The sequence below is a fragment of the Eptatretus burgeri genome, chromosome 9 (genome assembly GCF_056783735.1).
Source record: "Eptatretus burgeri isolate ZD-2024b chromosome 9, Ebu_testis_v1, whole genome shotgun sequence".
NCBI classification, from domain to species: domain Eukaryota; kingdom Metazoa; phylum Chordata; class Myxini; order Myxiniformes; family Myxinidae; genus Eptatretus; species Eptatretus burgeri.
The window spans coordinates 38,310,697-38,333,098 of NC_140969.1; the positions used below are offsets into that span (position 1 = coordinate 38,310,697).

Here is a 22,402-nt window from a genome sequence, read left to right on the forward strand (position 1 = left end):
ATTCTGTTGGCCAGGATTCTTTCCTTCTCGGATGCATCTGTACCTAAGCACTTACTTATAATTTCTAAAAAGAATTTCATGATACACATTAAAAGTAAAAGTGGCTCTGAGGATAAGCATTTGCTCTTATAAAAGTTCATGGCCTAGTGGACAACATTGAAAAGTTTAGAGTCCATGGAGAGGGGTGTAGACAAACTTTGTGAGGAGCAGCAGCTCATGGCACTTCATGTTCAGTGGCTCATGAGGCAGCAAAACAGTTCTTTGACCATGCAGCCAGCACAAAAAAGTCAAAGAGCAGGCAAAGTAAGTTTATTTGGATGCTTTTGTCATGGCAGCAGTCTGATCTTGCAGTGATGCCAATGATTATGGCTAGCTGCAGGGGACAGTGTGTGGTTTGGCAGCAGGGGGGAGGACAACCGGCTCTAAACTTATAATTTCGTAACATGAGACAACAGATATGGACAGAATCGCCACACAAAAGCCGAGGATTAATAAACACTAACTTAGCCAAGTCTCACCCCTCTGGGCCTATCGGTCACACAGCACAAAGGGAACTCAGCATTTCTGATATGTAGACTGGTTAAGACTTCGTCTTCTCAATCGTTTTTTTTTTTTTTTTTTGAAACTAAGATCTTATCCCAAATCACATGCACATAGTACGAAAGCAGAAAGTTATAAAATCTCTGCAAACACACATTGTGGTTAGGGCCGTATTCTCTTTATGGATACCTTCTACATTCAGTTTTTCCTGATGACAAGTATCATGTTTATTCATTTTGGCAGTTGTTGGGAAGCATATAATGTGTCGTGATAAGTGCTCTGCAGATGGTTTTTTTTGTTTGTTTTTTTTTTTCTGTTCGTGGACCGTGTAATTGTTTCACCAAGGCAACACCATCCATTGTTGATGCCCCTCATCCACACCTTGTTTTATTCTAGTGAGGCAACTACATGTGACATTGTCAATACAGAATACCAAATACAAGTGGGACACCAATGCTCATCAATATGCTACAAAATCCCACAATTCCTCCAATAGTAATGCTCTAGTTAACCTCCACCACCAAAGGTGGATGGAGGTTATATTTTCACTCCTATGAGCATGATATGTCAAAAAGTTATGGATGGATTCGGATGAACCTTGGTGAACACATTGGGTGTTTGACAAAGATCTGGATCCGGATTTTTTGGTAAAGATCTGGAGCTGAGAGTTTTTAAAGTGTGGATATATATATATATATATATATATATATATATATATATATATATATATATATATATATATATATATATATATATATATATACGATATGTAGCATGATATTCCAAAAAGTGGACAAGTTATGACAAAACATGGTGGATAAGTTGGGTAGGTGACGAGGACAAGCCGATGAGATTTTGATTAAGCTTCTGATGCAGATCTGGCCTGTCAGTGGGATACAAAATGTAAACTGTTCAGCCCAGTGGAGGTATGTGCTCTACAGAGTGCTGTTCTAGTTACTATACATGCTTTAGGCAGGAATCTGTCAGGTCGTTACGAAATATACTTTACAATATTGCAAGAATGTGCTCTAACTGATAGGATAACATTTCTTACCTTTAACCCCAAACTTCACCCTCTTTCATCTGGAGGAGGACTCTGTCACTGCATTTTTTCTGCATTCAGTGAAGAAATGTGCAGAAATTATGTTTTGCCCTTGTATATCCTTTCAAGTGACACACACAAAGTCATTAATCCATCCATTGAGACCATACTCTATGCAGAGCGTTGGTGCTGCCTAAGCAGTCTCCTTGGCTATTTGGCACAATCATGGACGGGTCACCACTCCGACACAGGATACCAGCAAGCTGGCACTCATTTTGCCTACCTCGGAAGGATGACAGGCAGTCAACCCCACCTGGTATTAATTCAACAGACGAGGGGGATTTGAACTCAGGATCCTCGGATCCCAAGCCCACCACTATAACCATTAAGCCAACACCAGGCATAAAGTCGTTAATGTATGGAGTTATCTTCCTGGGATGGTGATTATGGCAGGGACATTCGACAGGTTTAAAGTGTAATTCGACATGGACCAAGAAGAAACTGAATCGAGGGGTTCAGAGACACTGTACACACATCATCCTGAAATTTATATCTCCCCAGCAATATAATCGACATAGTACCACTGACAAATTTAATTATCACATTATTCTACACAATCTCCATTCATAACAGAGAAAATGTTAAGGAAGAATTGCCAACATTTATTGGTCAATTTTGTATCATTTTTCGGTTTGCGTTTGCATTACTTTGACTTTAACGAAAACTTGGATGTGTTCTTCACTGAAGCTTTTGCCAGATCCATGTCCATGGTATTGGATTCCATTATTTTAATTCAGGATGGCCTTGAGGTACGCACACTCGCCTCTAAGTCGTTTAACCTGGATTTGAATCTCATCCCAGCTATAAACTATCATCCTCCGTCGGATGGATGTTAAATTGGGCGTCCCATCTGCCGGCATTAGTTGATGGACATTAAATATCCCACGGTGTCCTTCGCAAAGCGTAGGCGAGCTCTCAAAATTCCTGCCCCGCATACTGCTGAGAGAGGAATAGCAAAGCCCCCCTGCATGGCCCTTGCCAAGAAACTGCTTCGGCAGCACCAACACCGTGGCAGGGTGTAGTACATTGGGTCGGATATCAAAAACCAACTTGTAGAAACCACTTTCAACTACCCACAGTAAAACAAAGTGCAAAAGCTTTTCCCCAGCCACCTACACCAGTGAAACTCTCATTCGTCGTTTTTAGGTCATCTCTAACGAGATGACCTAATAAAGCTGGACCAAATGTCCGTCCGTCCGTCCGTCAACAATTTTTCTTTCCGATCTTAATGAAACTTAGTATGTGGGTAGAGGTCGATGAGTGTTGCACAACGATATAACTTTTGTCCGGGTTCAAGGTCAGGGTCAAGGTGACGAGGTCACGTAAGTTATAAAAAAAATCGCCATTTTCAAAACCTATCTAGTCTGCCATTCTACAAGATATTCGGCAACTGTTTATCGATTATGATAATAAAACATTATTTTGTATCTAACTGGACAGATTTTTGAATTTCCGTCCCGTTTGGCCGCCACATAACCTGGAAGATGGTCAAAAACACCTCCCGGTACAAAGAAAACTTTTTACTTCCGATCTTGATGAAATTTGGTATGTGGGTAGAGGTCGATGAATGATACCCAACGACATATTTTTTCCCGGATTCGAGGTCAGGGTCAAGGTCATGAGGTCACGAAAGTTGTGTCAGTCGCCATTTTCAAAACCTATCTAGTCTGTCATTTTAGGAGATATCTGGCAATGGTTCATCGATTATGATAGTAAAAACATTATAGAGATGACCGTCACCCCCACACGGGGGTAATTTTTATTCTTTGTGGTCTCCGTACAGTGTCGCACACATTTTTTCCCGTGAGCGAGTGAGTGAGTGCCACTGAGTGAAATCCCTCACGTGAGTGACAGTGGCATCCCTCACACGAGTGAGGGATGCCACTGGAACAGAAGTCCTATTTTTGGCTCAAACGTTTTTAATGAATTTACTTTTATATAATGACAAACAAGCACATGGTGATTTCTCACTCTCGCACTCTTACACTCTCCCATTCTCTCTCACACTCTACCCCACCACTCACCTCTTCGTTTGTTCCTTTTCTGTTTTATCCTTCCTCTTCCTGTGTTTCATTGAGCTTATTCTCCCCCTCTCCTTTATCTCACTGTCATTTCTCCTCTGCTAGTGGTATTTTCCCCTTTCCATTTTATTCTGTTCCATTCTGCTCTTCCACCAGCCTCAACTATGTTTAAAAAACAAAATAAAAAACTTGTTTTGAGGCTGAACAAATTCGGTATTAAAATAGCCCCACTTCTACAAGTAGCCTGAGACGAGAACTGGTTCAACATTTGTCATCAGAAGAGCTGATATAACATGAAGATAGTTTACGAATATCTAAGATAAAGGGAAAAAAGTATATTTTGAGATCAGATTCCCATACACATCAAACTTGATTGGAGATGCTAAACCACATGAAAACTAACAACCACGAGGTCAAGACAGCCTTGTTTGAAAGTCCATTCTGATGTACCACACTCTGTTGCACTGTTGGTGCTGCCGAAGCAGTTTCTTAGCAGGGATTATTCTGGATGGTTTGCACTTACCTTCCCAGCAGTAGTTAGGGTAGGAATTTGGAATTTGTTCAGGGTGCTGTTGATGTCTCACCTACTCTTCATGAAGGATGCCCAGTTTAACATTCACATGAGGGATATCACACACATTGAATCACCCTGCCTGTGGAACACCTGGGATGACAGTTTATAGCTGAGTCAGGATTCAAACTCAGGCTAGACGGCTTTAGCATTTACCCATAGATTCCAACTCATGCATTTAGAGGGGAGTGTGCATACCTTTAGGCCATCCTGTCCATTATGAAAGTCCATTATGGCAGACAATTAAAAAAAAAAAACAGCCAGCAGTACTGTGTAGGAAGGGAGTGCCATAAATGCATGTTGGAATTTGAAACCGGTCTGCAATACACCATGACAAGCCTGTTCAACATCAATGAAAACTGCTGACATTCTTTGTTTCATATATAAGACACATTGTGTGACTGAGGTTGGAGCCCCAAGCAATGTGTCATCTAGACGTGACAGCTTCCATTGCCTGTTGAAAGATTTAACCCAATAAAAACCATTTTCTCAATAGATCTTTTCTACACCCATTAAACCACCCCCACCCCTCCCAAAAGTTTGCTCCCACCTCTTCCATTATCACCTACCCCTCATCGTTACCCGCATCCTTTGTTGGTCCATCTCAATCTATTTTCTCCCTCTGCCCTGCTGTTGGCGTTTCCCCCTTCTCCTGCTCTTCCTTTTGTTATGTCGTGTAGTGATCTGTTCTGTGTTTTTGCTCTTCCATGAGCCTCGACTATGTATTAAAAAAATATTTCCCTGAGAAGGGATTTTTTTTTTTCTTTTTGGGTTTTTAGCTCGCCTGTTCGAAGAACAGAGAGCTATAGCGATACCCCCGGCGTGAGCGTGAGCGCCAGCGTGAAAATGTTAAAGTTTTTGGTGCAAGTTATTTCCTTTGTAATGTTTTTATCTACCACACTATTTTTTACTGATTACAATATACAAATATATATATTGCTTTAAAATTATTTGGATCAGACTTCACTGCAATGCTTTATAAAAAATATTATTAGACTAGTCTTTTAAAAACGATAAATGTATAAACAGGCGAGCATTGGGTGGCTTTGACACCAACTCTCTGGTTAGTCTTAAGTTTCACATTCAATACAAGGAAACTTACTCAAGAAAAAGCTGTTGTGCTCATGGAATATACGCTTGAAAGACTTAACTTAAAGTATACATTTAAGATTTTTGACCTTAACTTTATTAAATAAAGGTAGACAAAGGTTAGTTTCTCTAAGTCCTTGTCTTCTTCCGATTAAACCCCTTGGGGAAGTAATCATGATGTTTTTGTGGACATAACATGTGAACAAACTTATAGGGCTTCTGAATACTTTTAATTAAAATCTAGATTCATTGGCACCTGAGAGGAGTGGAGGACATTACTGCAGATGTTGGGACAATGGAGTTGCTTCAGGCACATAGAAACAGGCTCCATCATTGGATGAGAAGATGGCCAGGTGAACACTGACAAAACAGACGATGTCACTGATTTGGGTGTGCTTGGATGAGCTCATTGTTAGTCTCTCTCTGACTAATAATAATTATTTAAATAGCAAAATACAATGGAGTGCTTGCACCAGAGTAGTTGGCGTGGAGCAATCACTTGTATAAATGTTGCGATCCTCTTGGAGGTGGAAGTGTCACTCAGTGAGTGTGTGACTGCTGGAGAAAGCAATCCTTAAGCCTGGGTACCATTCAAGTTATATCCCACACGAGACATATGGAGCCTTCAGAATGTATTCACACCCCTTGAGTTTTTCACATTTTGTTTTTTCAACCTGAATTTAAAATGGTTTACATTGAGGTTTTTTTTGTTCACCAATCGACACATAATATCCAATAATGTCAAAGTGGAATTTTAAAAATATTTTTATCGAAATATTTACAAATTTATTATAAATGAAAAGCTGAAATGTTGAGTCAATAAGTATAACAACCCCTTTGCAATGACACTCCAAATTGAGCTCAGGTGCATCCAATTTCCTTTCATCATCCTTGAGATGTCTCTACACCTTGATTGGACATGACTTCGAAAGAAACACACCTTTCTACATCAGGTCCCACAGTTGACTGTCAGAGCAGAAACTCTACTATGAAATCCAAGGAACTGTCTGTAGAACTTTGAGATAGAATTATGAGGAGGCAGAGATCTGGGGAAGGGTATAAAACAGTTTCTCGAATGGTGAAGGTTCTCAAGAGCACAGTGAGCTCCATCATTAGGAAATGGAAAGAATATGGAACTACCCAGACTCTTCCTAGAGCTGGCCATCCAACCAAACTGTGCAACTGGGCAAGAAGGACCTTGGTCAGGAGGTGACCAAGAACCCAATGACCACTCTGACAGAACTAATGAGTTCCTTGGCTGAGATGGTAGAACCTGCCGGAAGGACAACAGTCTCTGCAGCACTTCACAAATCTCGACTTTATGGGAGAGTGCCAAACGGAAACCACTCCTGAGAAAATGGCACGTGACTTCCAATCTGGAGTTTGCAAAAAGGCATGTGAAAGACAGAGCATGAGGTGAAATATTCTGTGGTCTGGTGATATGAAAATTGAACTCTTTCGCCTGAATGCAAAGCACTTTATTTGGCGGAAACTGAGCACTGCTCATTACCCATCTAACACCATCCCTATCATGAAGCATGACATTGGCAGCATCGTGCTATATGGATGCTTTTCAGCGGCAGGGACTGGGAGACTTGTCAGGATAGAGGTAACAATGAATGGAGCCCAATACAGGCAAATCCATGAAAATAACCTGATTCAGAGTACAAAAGACCTGAGACTGCGGCAAAGATTTACATTCCAACAGGACAATGACCACAAACATACAGCTAAAGGAACACTGGAATGGCTTCAGAACACGAATGTGAAAGTCCTTGAGTGCCCCAACCAAAACCCAATTGAGAATCTGTGGAAAGACTTGAAGATTGCTGTTCATTGATGCTCCCCATCCAACTTGACAGAGCTTGAGCAAACCTGCAAGGAAGAATGGGAGAAAATCCCCAAATCCAGATGTACAAAGCTGATACAGACATACCCATGAAGACTCGAAGCTGTATTCACTGTCAAAGGTGCTTCTACAAAGGATTGACAGGGATGAATACTTCTGTGAATCAGATATTTCAGTATTTCATTTTCAATGAATCTGAAAAAAATTCTAAAAACATGTTTTCACTTTGTCATTATGGGGTATTTTGTGTAGATTAGTGACAAAAAAATAAATAAATTTTATCCATATTTAAATTCAGGCTGTAACAACAAAATATGAAAAAGTCAAGGGGTGTGAATACTTTCTGAAGGTACTGTATACCTATTGGTTAATTGACTGTACACCTGCCTATGGTGCTTGATGGGCTTGTTTATGCCCATATCTTCCTTTGGCTGTGTGCATTATGTGGTTCTTCCACTTCAGTGGCTCCTGAACGTTCTCCTAAGCTCTTATGGATTTGCATACCCACAAACTTTGTCAACTCTCAGAATGTGGTCCTATCGACTCCTCACAAAGTTGTGTCATGCGATATGGGCCTTTAGACAAACAATATCTATGCCTTGAGACAAACAATTTTCACCATAGGAGTGACTACTCATGTAGAATGTTTTAGTGATAATTATGATGTCATAGGTCACATCGTGTGGCAGCCATGTTGGAAAAAAAAGGAAAAATTTTGGACCTCTGTATCTCTGAAACCGCACCAAGGAAAATATTGAAACTTGGCACATGGTAAGTACTCCTCATGGGGAATGTGATTTTGTTGTTGTTGTGACGTCATAGGTGCCTTCGTTATGATGTCGCATTGCATAAGTAGAATGCAACATCTGATCAGTATGAAAAATTTTGAGGGTCATCTCAGGATAAATCGGTCCACAGAAAAAATATCGATGACTTCATCGGTCACATGTTTCAGGAGCCATATTGTTCATTTATTTTTTAAACCTTCAAAAATCTTCTCTGAAACTGCTGAACAGATCGAGGTGAAACTTTACAGGTATAACTGCCTTTCCATGAGGAACAAAATGTTCACACCTATGACATCATAGGTCACATGATTTGGTCGCCATATTGGATTTAACCTAAAACCTATAAGAATCATCTTCTCCATAACGTCTGTACAGATCGAGGGGAAACTTCACACAAATGTTGCCCAAACCTTGGGGATACCAGGGTGTTCACGAATAATTGATTGGACGCATGGTCTGGCAGCCAGAATTATTTCATTTTTTGATCTGGGATGGTTTTTTTTTTTTTTGACAAGGCTCACTTAGCTGAATGGGTTTAAAGGTAAAGAAGTAGCAGCTGAAACACAAATCCTATCCAGGTTACTCCTGATGACTTAATCTTTGCTTTTGGGTTCCTTATGATGACTCCAATGCAGTACTGTACCGATTTGGTTTTCCATTTGAATTGAATTTAATTAATTTTGATCCCATTCTGAACTCAATTTAATTATAATTAACATAATGGGGCAGGGTCAAGTGTGATCAAAGTGGGGTTGCATCAACGTGGGATGTCTTGGTACCCGGTCATCACTGCCAGCAGTTATAAAGTGGCAATTCTAATTATGTCTCTTATTAATCACATAACGCACCACACAAAACTACACAAAAAAAATCCTGGCGAGGGTCTACAATCTCTGATTACTCTTTTTCTTATTACTTATTTTCTGTACATGTACACATCGTCGAGCCTCATGGAAGAGCTCGTACGAGTACACTGAATGGATTAGGATAAAAGGAACAGTAGGCAGAGTGGGGGAAATACCAACAGCAGAGTCAAGACTAAGATAGAAGCAGAGTTAGATAAAATTGGTGTGGGGAGGAATGAGGGGTAGTAGAGGATGCAGGGGTGGATAAGATGCACACAGAGAGAAACAATGAGGAAGAATAACTGGAAATTTGGAAGGAGGGATTGGGGTGGAGGTGGGGGGGGTGGTTAACATGGATAGAAAAGATCATAGTTTTAGATTTGGGATTATTTGACATGGTGGTGAACAACTGTTTGGATGACCTGGAGGGAAGAATGAGGTTGAAGAGAATGTGGTAGTTGGTTCCACAGGTGGGAAAAAAGAACGAATGAGTGGATGTAAGCAGTGATCCTGGATTTAGGTAGTTTCACCAGAAAGGTATTGATGGTGGAGTGTATGAGCCCTGCAGAAACCTTGGTGGACAAAGCATGGAAAGGACAGAGGGTGCAAGACCAGAAAGGAGGTGGTAGAAGACAGAGGACCACTGATCTGTCTGTGATGGCAAAACGATCAGCCCTTACTCAACTTCATCGCAGGGGATTCCAATGACCTTGAAGACCTTGGTTTCCATGGCATCAAGCTGAGCTAGATGCGAGGCATGGGAGTTAGCCCAGATGGGAGAGCAGTACTCCATCAAGCTGCGGATGAAGGCCTTGCAGGTGGATATGAGTTTAGGTGTGCCTAAACTCGACGTGCTATTCTGGCGTATGCTCCCATACCTGACCTAAGGAGGGACTTTGTACAATGGAGGATGCCTAGTTGTTGGCTGGCTTTGAAGAAGAGATCATGGCTGATAGTGCAACCCAGGAGTTCAAATGAACTTCCTCAAGGATTGCGAAGTAAGTAGATTGGGTGTGGGGGAGGGGAGGGGGGGTTGCCAAATGTTGCCACAACTGAACTCTAATCCACTGACGAGGCCTTCATCCACAGCACTGAAATACTGCTCTTCTCAGCTTGATGCTCTGTAAACCATGGCCATCAAGATCATTAGAATCTCCCACGATGAATTATTTACATCAACGATTTGGATAGTGGGATGAGGGGTAGATTTTCCAAATTTGCAGATGACACAAAGCTTGGAGGTAAGGTGGATAGCAGAAGGGGTGGTGATCAGATTCAGGAAAGTATTGATACTTGTATAGATTGGACAAAACATTGTCAGATGGAATTTAACCTGAGCAAGTGTAAGGTGTTCGGGATGGAACAGAACAATGAAAGTAGACATTACAGGATGCAAGGGGTAATTTTGGAGCATGTCACACAGGAGAAGGATCTTGGGGTGGTAATAGATATGGGAGGTAAGCAGGCAGCACAGTGCCAGGTAGCTATAGGCAGAGCAAATAGAGTTGTACGCTGTATTTGGAGGGGGATCATTTATAAATCAAAAGAGGTGGTGTTAACATTGTACAGGAATTTAGTGAGGCCACATCTTGAATATTGTATGCAGTTTTGATCACCACAACTTAAGAATGACAAAGCTGCCATCGAGAAGGTACAGCGGAGGGATACCAGATTTATCCTGCACTGAGCTAGCGAGACTAAGCTGTGAGGAGCGACTGAAAGAGATGGGGTTTTAAACATGAGAAAGGAGGCGATTACAAGGGGGCCTGATGGAGATGTTTAAGATAATGAAGGGTAGAGACAAAATATGTGCAGAAGAATAATTATTCAGCAGAGTAGACAGTGATAGGACCAGGGGCCATAGCCTGAGAGTAAAGAAGAGGAGAGTTAAGGTGGTGGGAAGGCAGAGGACTTTCACTCAGATTAGTTAATGCTTGGAATGGTCTCCCTGGAAAGGTAGTGGCAGCAGAAACAGGAGATAGTTAAATTGGAATTAGATAGGTACCTGGATGTATTGGTGATCGAGGGGTATAGGGATGTTGGCAGGATTTTTAGGAAGCTTGAGCAATGATAGGTGATTTTGTGCATCTGTGGGGGGTGTTATTTGTGGGAGTCTTTTTTTTTTTGGTCTGGTGTTGATAAATTGGTCTGTTGTTGATGTGGTGCAAGCATGATGAGCTGAATGTCCTCGACCAGCATCTAATTTCCTTGTGTATCCTTGTGTATGAAGCTGAGTCAATGGGCCTATCACTTTCTTATCACAGAAAGGTCAGTGATGTCTCTGTCCTTTACCACCTCCTTTCTGGTTTTACACCCACTGCTCTAAAATAATCAAGAACTATGGTAATGATAAACTTAAGATGCACTGAAATGTTTGAAGTCAAGATGGGATTACACCAGGAATCAGTTTTAAGTGTTCCACTGTTTGTAATAGTGATTGAAGAATTGATGAAGAATGAAAGGTTGCAATTCCCACGAGCGTTATTGTATGTTGATGACTTCGTATTGAATCTTGAAAGTGAAAAAGAAGCAAAAGAGATGTTTCAAAAATAGGAAAGGACAATGGAGAAGAAAACTTTACTCAACATTAATAAAACAAAAGTAATGGTGAGTGCTGAAGAAGAAGAAAGCAGACATGGCCTTCTTCCATATATGGAAAAAGAGTTGGTTGTTTGTTTTTTCCAGTTTTTCTTTCCTGAGAGTTTGCTTCTGTATCCATTTTGTCCAACCCATACATCCTCCCCTACTCATTCCTGCCCACACCCATTATTTTTCAAAGTCTTCCTCCATTTTATCCTTCAACCCTGCTGTTGATCTCTCTTTCTCTCTGTCTCTCCTGTTCCTTTTGTCCTGTTGCATTCAGTGTTTTTGAACTTATTGAACTTTTTTTATATAAGGTAGAGTAATGCATGGATTAATAACTTAAGAGGGAATTCATCTTTTGTGTTTTTAACCCAAATTGATAATCACATGTTTGCTGATGATGGTGAATGAGAGAAGAAATGAGGGTAAAACAAGTGGATTATGAAATTTCTGCGCAATGGAAACCTCAAGCCAATTGTGAAATGAGAATTGGTCAACAATCTGCTTGTAAAAGCTTTTGTTGACGATGCTTTCAATCTGAATCAGCAACAATGACAACATGTCTCGGCATGGTGAGATTTACAAAGGTAGAAATAAATGTGCAGGTGCTTTTGGTTCCATTGTATTTTATTTTGTCAAATCCAGAATATCCAATGTGAAAAATGTCATAACCACAAAAATTCTTCCACAATTACAAAACTGCATGCAACGAAAGCTTTAATATATGAGCACAGAGGACTCGAAAATCAATACAGGTATATAATAGAGACCAACATGACCTGGACTCCTCTGCAGGAATTATTCTTTCAGCATAATTTAAATTTGAATCAATTTTATCAAAGATAAACTGTCGAATTGATTATGAATAATCAATTCTATTCATAAGAAGATTATGTATAAGCTATTCATATTCATAATAAGATTAAGAATAGAGTATAGGCTGGGGTAAAACCCATTTATATTGGGGTTAGTTGAGGGCATCTTGTTAAGAAAGGTGGGATAAGATCCCCACACGTCTGGTTTTCTCATTGATTAATGGTGTGCATGAATGAATGTACTGTGTAAGTATATAATGTACAAAACATTTTTTTCTAGCAGGTTGGGTCTTTGGTCATTGGTGTGCCCTCTGGGGTTAGCAAAAACCACTTCTAAACACTTTTGACATGTAGAACTAAGTATTTGACGTTTTTGTGGAATCATATCTGCTATTAAACACAGGCTGAAGGAAATTTGTAAAGGAGCAATCAATGTAATTAAATATAGAGGGAGAGAGGCACGGGGGTAAATTCACGAAATTATAAGAAACTAGATGACCCGTGAACCCGTTTGGGTTCCCGTTGTGACAGCGGTTGATGTAAAAAAATCATTAAAAAAAAAAAAACAAGAAGAAAAAAAAGATAGCTCCAGTGAACTATACCGCTGAGGTTGTTTGCATTGATCAAATACTCCCGAAGAGTACTTTACTGAATCGGGAATTGATTTTTTAATAATTTTTTTCGTTGCCCGATTTGAACAAAACTTGATATTGCACGTCAATGTGAAAAAAACGGACGAAAGAAAGTCGAATAAATTATTGTGCGTAATCTTCTAAACACAATTGTATTTATTAATGAGCACAGAAGTATTCGATCAAAATGGCGATGTTTATTTTATGCTTAAAAATAAATCGTTCTTTGTCTATACTAAATGTTTGAGATTTTAAAATAAATCATTTCAAGAAGAAAAAAAAAAGATAGCTCCAGCGAACTATACCGCTGAGGTTGTTTGCATTGACCAAATTCTCCCCAAGAGTACTTAACTGAATCGGGAATTGATTTTTTAATAATTCTTTCATTGCCCGATTTGGACGAAACTTGATACTGCACACCGCAGGCGAATGGTGAGCAAGTTGGGCCGAAAATTTTTGCGCTATCATGTACCGTTTTGGCTGTATTTCGGGAACATAATACATAAATACATACATACAAGATGAGAGTTTTTGTAATATATAGATGTAATATGGGATAAGGTGAGAAACTAATGAAAGAGGAATGGTGAAGTAACTCATTTATATCTGGATCAATATTTTATATCTGCCAATACGAGAGGACAGTATAAGCATTTTAAATTCCACCACCCATAAATTATTGTAATACTTGGCACACACAAGCCAAGTTACTGAGATGGTTGCCATGGAAACATTTCAGCCAATCACTGTCGTGAGCTAATCAGGTTGAGATGACGTCATGAGGAATATATATCTGCAATATGAAAGGTAAATCTTCAACGTTTTTTTTAAAACATCGCGTACACAAAAGTACACTGACAGATGATCGGTCATCTGTCGCTTCGCTGTAAGCCCTTTGCTGTTTCGAACTCAACCTAAGTTCCTCTACAGCTGCAGACATTCACAAATAGCACGAGATATATATATATATATATATATATATATATATATATATATATATATATATATATATATATATATATATATATATATATATATATATATATATATTGTTACGAATTTCTGGTCCGCCCGTTGGGCGATCAGTCATGTAACTCAAATCGCGACCGCGTCGCCCACTGGAACGGACAATTCAGTCGTGACCCTCCTTGGAACTACCGCCAGGAGCTAGTCACGGGTGGGTCTTTCGACCACACCACAATCGTGCCAATCGGCCACCCGCGCAGGATAGGGTTGTTCGCCAAACTCGACCTACCTAAGTACCTGCGCGAGTAGTTAACCGGGTGATCATACCTCGCCGCTGGCCGGCCTAGGACACGAACCGCTTAAGCGGTCCATTCCGTGCTTCAGTGATAAACAAGCGGTGTTATCGCCGGCCCCGACGGACGTGATTATTTACCGGGTGCTTACACCCCTCCTTCCAATTCCTTCCGTGATGCAAGATGGAACTTTCAAATAAGGGAAAGGACGCAACGAAACGGGGAACAGTTCAACAAGCACATTTATTGCACACTCAGACAAGGCACGTATTTACAGCCATGCAGTAAGTCATGCACGTAAACAGTGAAAGCAAGCAAAGGCAGAGTTACAACCGAATACGAGCAATGAGAATGTACATGCACAGTCACTTACACAGGTCTACTTTACAAGACGGCACCACAACATGCATTTACACGAAAGCAAAGAAAAGCCACCCTCACAGACAAGGGTGGCAGACAGGTCCGTGGACCAAATGTACGTGGGACCTGGATGAGTGGCCAGGTCCACGAGACCGAGGGGTCTTACCCGCGCCCTCGTGGCGCGATGGCGGGCAAACCGCGATGTCAGCGTAGCTGCGCCTGGCTTCGTGCCCCTGGCATGGCTGGTGAGCTCTCTCCGGCATTCTCCGCGCAGGCACGTGTTTCACCGTCGGCACCACGGTTGGGGAGGGGAACGGACGGGGTGACCGGCGCTTTCTTAGTGCGGAGCTCGTTAAGGGAGAGGGGAATTGCTGATGCTCCGTCCAACGAGTTTACGCTCTGGACCGCACTGGCTCCGGCGAACTCCTCTTGGCTGTGGCCTCCAGCGGCGGTCCCCACTCAGCCCTCTGGTTCGCATCTGAGCCCTCCTCCGCGTCCCTCCTCCACTCAGCAACTCACCCTCCTCGCCCCTCAACTTTGACCTGAGCTCCAAGCTCCTTCCTCTCTGTCGATCGGCCCCTATCTGCCTTTCCCCGTCTGCTTCGAGCTCCATCTCCCGACTCTGCCCCACCGACACTGTCGCACCGACACTGCCGCAGTCTGCCTCTTCGAGCTCCGTCCTGTTCTCTGACCCCTCCAGACTGCCTCGAGCTGCGTTGTGCTTACGCTTATATAGGCCGGGGGAGGAGTGCATATGTAAATTTGTGGATCACAGCGGGTTTGGAGGCGGGGCTACACCACCTGATGCTCAGCCATTGGATGGATGAAAAGTGGGCGTGAATCATTCCTGATCCGATTTCTTCGAAATCAGAAATGAAATGGATCCCATTCACAACCCATGATACGACGTTCAGTAGAAAGGTGAAGGTGGTGGGAGTTTGCTGTGGTGGTTTGTGAAGGGTGTTGGTGGTGGCGATTTGGTTGTTGGCGGGTGTCGTTTGAGAGTGGGGGTGAGGCAATGTTTGCGGGGTGGGGTTGTGGAGGTGAAGGGGGCGAAGGTGGTGGTGGTTTGGTGTAGTTGTTTGGGGGCGTTGTTGGTGGTGGCGATTTGGTTGTTGGGGGATGATTGGCCAAAATAACGACAGCAAAAGAAAAACGGCTATCTCGAAGGATCGCAGCCCTGTGAACACGGAAATTCCCTCTAAACAACGGTGGGGAAATCTAACGACACATATACTTATCGTCATGACTGATCAAAGGTCTTTTATGGTGGTCTGCGACTTTCCACAGCCGTAACAATATATATATATGTATATATATATATATATATGTATGTATATATATATATATATATATATATATGTATATATATATATGTATATATGTATATATGTATATATGTATGTATGTATGTATGTATGTATGTATGTATGTATGTATGTATGTATGTATGTATGTATGTATGTATGTATGTATGTATGTATGTATGTATATATGTATATATGTATATATATATATATATATATATGTATATATATATATATAATGCCTGGTGTTGGCGCAGTGGTTAGGGCAGCGGCTTGGGATCCAAAAGGTCCTGAGTTCAAGCCCCGTTGGGCCACTGAATTAATACACCAGGGGGTTGACTCAGCCTGTCATCCTTCCGAGGTCGGCGAAATGAGTACCAGTATACTGGGCCGGTGTATACCCCGGTTAATAGGTGTACCATATCCCTGTGTCATAAGAGGCAACCAGGGTTGCGTCAGGAAGGGCATCCGGCGTAAAACATGTGCTAAATCACTATGCGGATCATATGGATGAACCGCTGTGGCGACCCCTAACGGGAGCAGCCGAAAGAAGGAGAAGAAGATATATATATTGTTGCGAATTCGCGCCCGTCGGCGTGCGCACGGCCACGTGACTCGAATCGCGGCACGTCGCCCACCGGACGGACAATTCTGTCGTGACCCTCTCGGACTAACGCCGGGAGCTAGTCACGGGTGGGCCTTTCGGCCTCACCACGATCGTGCCAATCGGCCACCCGCGTGGGATAGGGTTGTTCGCCAAACTCGACCTACCTAAGTACCCACGCAGATGGTAGACTGGGCGATCGCACCTCGTCGCAGGTCGACTCCGGACACGGGCCGCTTAAGCGATCCGTTCCGTACTATCGGGATAACCGAGCGGTGTTATCGTCGGCCTCGACGGTTCCAATTAATTATCGGGCGTATTAAGCCCACGACGAATCCGTTACGTGAAGCAAGATGGAGATTCAATTAAAGAAAAGACAAAGCGAAACGGGAAAACAGTTCAACATAATGCACATTTATTCCGCGGCACACGGAGAGCACACATATACAGCCAAACAGAATGCACATACATCAAATGCTACAAAATAAACAATGACACAGAGATACGACCGACTAAGACCGACACACGGCAACACTTAAACAGTTTTACTTCACCAGACGGCGCCAACAACACATTTACTCAAAAGCAAAAGAAAAGGCCACCCTCAAAGACAAGGGGGCAGACGGGGCCTGAGGGCCAATATTTGCGCGGGACCTGAAAGAGCAGTCAGGTCCGCGAGACTGGGTGGGTCCTACCCGCGTCTTTGTGATGAGCCGCAAATGTGGCAGCACGGTGGTGCCCCGACTTCGTGCTCCTTCGCGGGTTTCGTTGGCACTGCTTGGAGTGGGGTGGGAACGGGGCCCCCTTTTCGTACTATCTCAGCGCGGGGGAAAAGGGGGGGGGAATTGTTGATGCTCTGGGGAAAGAGTATAGCTGGCTTGCTTGGTCCCGTGACGAGCGATTCCACCGCTACCTCGTTACCGACCGCCGTCTTCCTTGCCTCGGACCCGAGCTCCTCGGACTCTTCCCCCAATTCTCCTCAGCCGACTGCCGAAAACCACCGGGACGCCCTCGCCTCCCGACTCCACTCCACTCCGCTCTTCCAAACTCTCCCTTTTCTGCCACTCTCCGCTCTTCCAAAACTGACTTTGCCTCAAAACTCTTCGCTTTTCTGCCACTCTCCGCTCTTCCAAACTGACTCTGCCTAGATTCGCCTTGCGCTCAGCGCTTTATCGGCCGGCAGAACCCATATGCAAATTTCCAGATCAGAACGAGCTTGGGGGCGGAGCCACGCTCACCCATTGGACGGAGAAAAGGGGCGTGAATCTCCCCTGATCCTAGAATTTGCATATCTCGATTCCACACAGACGCGCCTGGAGGCGGGGCCAAACCACCCCGCGCTTGCTGATTGGACGGATCAGAACTGGGCGTGTAGCATTCCTGATCCGAATTCTCCTCGGAAAGGCCGCATTTTGCAGTCGCGGCTCGGCGCGTATCTTGTACGAGCCCAGGACAGCCCGACGCTCGGTGCTCACAGGTGGTGCGGGAATGGCCGCAGAAGGAGAGAGGTGAAGGTGGTGGAGGGTTTATGGTGGTGGTTTATGGCCATGGTGCCGTTTGGAATGGCGGTGATGCGATGTTTGCGGGAGCGAGTTGTGAAGGTAAAGATCGTGGCTGTTGGCGTTGTTGTTGTCGTGTGATGGTTGGAGCGTGGTTGGTTCAAAATAAAGATAGAACAGAAAAACGGCTATCTCAAAGCGTCGCAGCCCGAATGAATCACATTTATTCCCTCGAAACAACGGGTTTGGGGCTAACTACACATGTACTTACAGAGATATCTCACCTATGGGACCTGAATGGTGGTTTGCGAATTTCCACAACCGCAACACTATATATATATTATTTCCGAGTTTGTGGTTTCGTGTCGCGCTATCTTCGACTTTGTTCTGCGCTCGAGTAACTTTGTTCTGCGCTCGTTCATGCAGAAATGAAAACTGACATAAAATCTTACATCATGGACGAGTCGAAAGAGGAAAAGGTTATCCCATAACAAATAAAGGGAACCTGTTCTCTACCCTTCTCCAATGCATCAAATAGTTAGAATCCCACCAGACAAGGGGATGGGTCTATTCTGAACATGTTTTTTTTTTTTTTTAATGGAAATAACTCTCTGAGGACCTGGATATTGTGTGCATTACTCAGATCCGATTCCGAAATCCACAACAATATTAACAACCAAAGTTGTCCAGGTCTTTTTGGAACACCATGTACAACATAGATATATACTCTCCTTTTTCTCTCATTGCAGTGGTTACTCCCATATGTCTGACAAGATGACACAGAGGTAGTACATTTGCCTTTGATATTAGTCGACATTCACTTGTTAATCTGACTATAAGCTGTCTTGTTAGTGCTTTCCAGGGAGGTTGCTGCATGAACGAGTCATCTTTTGACAAAGAGTAGGAAAGTTACCACTGGGATGCTGGCCAAATTCCAAAGTCTTTGCTTCCCTGAGACACTGACCATGGAATTAGGCCAGCCAGTCTAATACTAGCCATCAAGGCACTCTAAGTATGCCAGTTACTGGCACCTGAATGCACTATGCTGTTACACGATCTGGCATATAACAGTTCCACCACGGTCCTTAAATCAATGTAAGCAGTCCAACCGTCTTGGAAATGATACAAACTGGTGAAAAAGTCAGACCGATGTTGCATATAATAAGGTTGATCCGTTGTCAGATGTCTGGTTTGGAAACTTGGCACAGAAGATGATGCCTGTAGTTACTAATCCTTGTAGATGATTGAGCCCTTGTTCTTTGAGGGGCGGTGGGGCGTTCATCGGTCGTGAATGCAGGATGGAAATAATCCTTTGCAGTTGTCACTCACTCATAGAGTGTGGAAATTTCCACTGAGTGGCCGTGGGAATTGAACTCGCATCAGTTAAAGGAATACAACACTCCCTACTCAACGACCAGCCTGGTGTTGGCTTAGTGGTTAGGGTGGCGGCTTGGGATCCTCGGGTCCTGAGTTCAAGTCCCATTGGGTCACTGAATTAATACACCAGGAGGTTGACTCAGCCTGTCATCCTTCCGAGGTCAGCAAAAAATGAGTACCAGTGCACTGGTAAGCGGGACACTGCATCAGCAGCATACCCGCGTCCCAACCAATGATGCAACCAGCAGCCACAGGCTGCACTTATAGAGAGAGACTCAACGACCAAGACACTTGATCTATGGCATGGTTGGTTATACAGTGACATTTTGTATCTTTGTCATTTGTAATTGTTCCAGTAATGCTTCTTTAGAGGAAGAAGGGTTTGTTAGTCAGTTTATAATTTAGTGAAACATCAGGTGATGTTTGTTATGTTCATTAAATGATTCCATCACCAAGTTGTTTTGCTGCCCAGAAAGGCAAGACTCAGGTCTGACGATTTGAGGACCGAGGGTCTTCATCCGGAACCCGGTGGTTGAAAACTCAGACCTGAACCTTGCCTCTCTTGGCAGCTTTCCTAATTGGTGGTACCACCTTAAATTGTTTGATTTGGATTTTTCCAACCATAACCATTTTTTTGCTACTATATATATTTGTTACCTCTACCACAGAAAGTGGATGGCGGTTATGTTTTCTCCCGTATCTCTCTGTTTGTCTGTGAGCAGGACATCTCAAAAAGTTGTGGATAGATTCGGACAAAACATGGTGGACAGTTTGGGTGTGTGACAAAGAAGAATTGAGTCGATTTTGTTGAAGATCCAGATCCAGATACGATATTATTATTATTATTATTATTTTTTTTAGCTTTGAAGCGATTCCTCATCATTGAGAGATTGGGCCAAATTCGACATTGAGCAGCATATCTCAAAAAGTAAGGACGGATTTGGACAAAACTTGGTGGACAGGTTAGGTGTGTGACAAAGAAGAATTGGTTCGATTTTGATGATGATCCGAATCTAGATTCAGATAGGATTTTTTTAATATATATTTCTAAGTGATTCTTCACTTAACCAAAATGGATTCAAAAAAATGCTGGGGCCAAAAACGATATACATCATGATATTTGAAAAAAAATTGTAGACGAGTTTGGGAAGTGCCAATAACAAGTCGATTAGATTTCGGTTCAGGTCCAGATCTAGATCTGGCCTTTCAGTGGGATCCAAAATGTAAACTGTTCAGCCTGGTGGAGGTAGGTGCTCTACAGAGTGCCGTTCCAGTTGATCTGTCACCGTGTGAATTAATTATTCCTGTTTTTCATTGCCAAGAAAAGCGAGTTAAAGTCCAGCAGTATCATCCATTAGCGTTGTTACGGATTTCAGAACCCGGTCTGATGAATGCATCCACACATCCAGGTCCTCAGACAGTTATTTCCTTAAATGCATGTTCAGATTAGCCCCATCCTCATGTCTAATAGGATCTTAAATGTGATGCGTTGAGAAGGGTAAAGGATAGATCCCGTCTCTTATGGGAAGCTTTTTTTTCTTTACGACAGACACGTTCACACACATTTCTTTCACAAGCTCTGAAGCCCGCCCTCATTTTTCCTCAGCAACATTCTTTCGCGAGCTCCAACGCCCGCCTTTTTTGGGAGCGCATGGGTCGTCATGGTAACCGTGCCCCAGTGGGGCGGGGTGAGCTTGGGCTGGACGCACCCCATGGAGACGGCCCGGGGATATACAAAACGAGCAAAAGCGTGAGGTACGTTCTGTGAGGAGAGATGTTCTGAAATATAAAAAGTGAGGAAAAAGCGAAATAGGGACGTTCTGAGGAGAAAAAGTCTGAAAAGAGAAATAGTCCAAGGAGAAAAAGTGAGGAGAGAAAGGAGGGGAAAAAAAGCGTTCTGAAGAGAAAAAGTGAGGAGAGAAAGGAGGGGAAAAAAGCGTTCTGAAGAGAAAAAGTGAGGAGAGGAAAAGCGAAAGGAGAGAGGAATAAACTGGCATCACAAATTAATTATTTACACTGATGTATAACACAGTAAAAACAGCCAGCCACATTCATAAGAAATAGCTCCGCAAAGCGGGTGTAACCCCTCAGCCCATGCATTGTAAAAGGAAGCAGTGATATCACGATGATGCAGTCAGTTAGAGCACGTTGGACGTCTTATCGAAAATCAATCAGACTTCAAGATGGATACCGTGGCGGCTAATGAAAATCGCAGCGCGCCCATTTTCTAAAGGAACCTTCCTCTACTCAACTCCAACACACACACACACACACACACACACACACTCACACACACACACACACACACACACACACACACACACACACACACACACACACACACACACACACACACACACACACACACACACACACTGCAAAAATGGATTTAATCGGACAAGGCGTTCTCAAAATCGACGGAAACCAAAAGTTGACAGACGCCTGGACGGACGCCCGGACAACGCCTATGACGACAATACCCCTTTTTCAGCCCAATTCGTGCTGAGGGGTAAAAAGCAAAGGGTGAGAGAAGCGACCAAGAAGCAGGTGTCTTACCAGCGTCGAAGAGACGATTCGCCCTTCCAGTGCTTCGGCAAGCGAGCGTGCGGTGTGGGTGTGAGCAGCGCCGCCAACAAGTGAGGCACGGGTCGATCACCAACAACACCAGGGTCTAAACCCGCGAAGGACGATCTCGGTGCCCTCCAGACGTCGACTGGCGTTCAAGGCTGCCCCGCGAGAAGGTGCACGGCAAAGCTGGGTGCTGGCGACGGACGTGACTCGTACGCACACATTTTCAGGACGTTTTCGCTTCACGGATGACTTTCTGGTGAGTGAGACGATTCTCCCCCTCCCCTCCCCCTGAATGATCTGCTGGGTACCCTTGTCTGCGTTTATCTGTAAGTCAACCCCCGATAAGTATCTGCTCTTTGTCTCTTTCCTGGCATTTTGATTGATTTTGCTTTGAAATTCATTCTTTATTTACCTCAGAAAATAAAATTCTTTTTATTTTATTATTAATAAATTATTTGTCGATTTCCAAGCTGTCCGTGTTTTTGTCCTTTCCTTCCATCGGTCTAGCGTTGTTCGAACCGAGATAGACTTGGAGGTAATTACCACAGATTTGACCAAAAATCGTCGGCATGCATCAGCGGTTAAAACGC

At 43.1% G+C, this 22,402-nt stretch overlaps 1 protein-coding gene across 1 annotated transcript in view; it reads right to left on the reverse strand.

Annotated features, from left to right (window-relative positions):
* Positions 1–22,040, reverse strand: part of LOC147019931 (cilia- and flagella-associated protein 263-like) — a 152,041-nt gene extending 130,001 nt beyond the window's left edge. The window contains exons 1-2 of the mRNA XM_085894801.1: positions 21,798–22,040; positions 1,595–1,653 (exon numbers count right to left, since the gene is read on the reverse strand). The gene's annotated coding sequence lies outside the window, so the exon portion shown is untranslated. The remainder of the gene's footprint in view (positions 1–1,594; positions 1,654–21,797) is intronic.
* Positions 22,041–22,402: the final 362 nt, after the last annotated feature.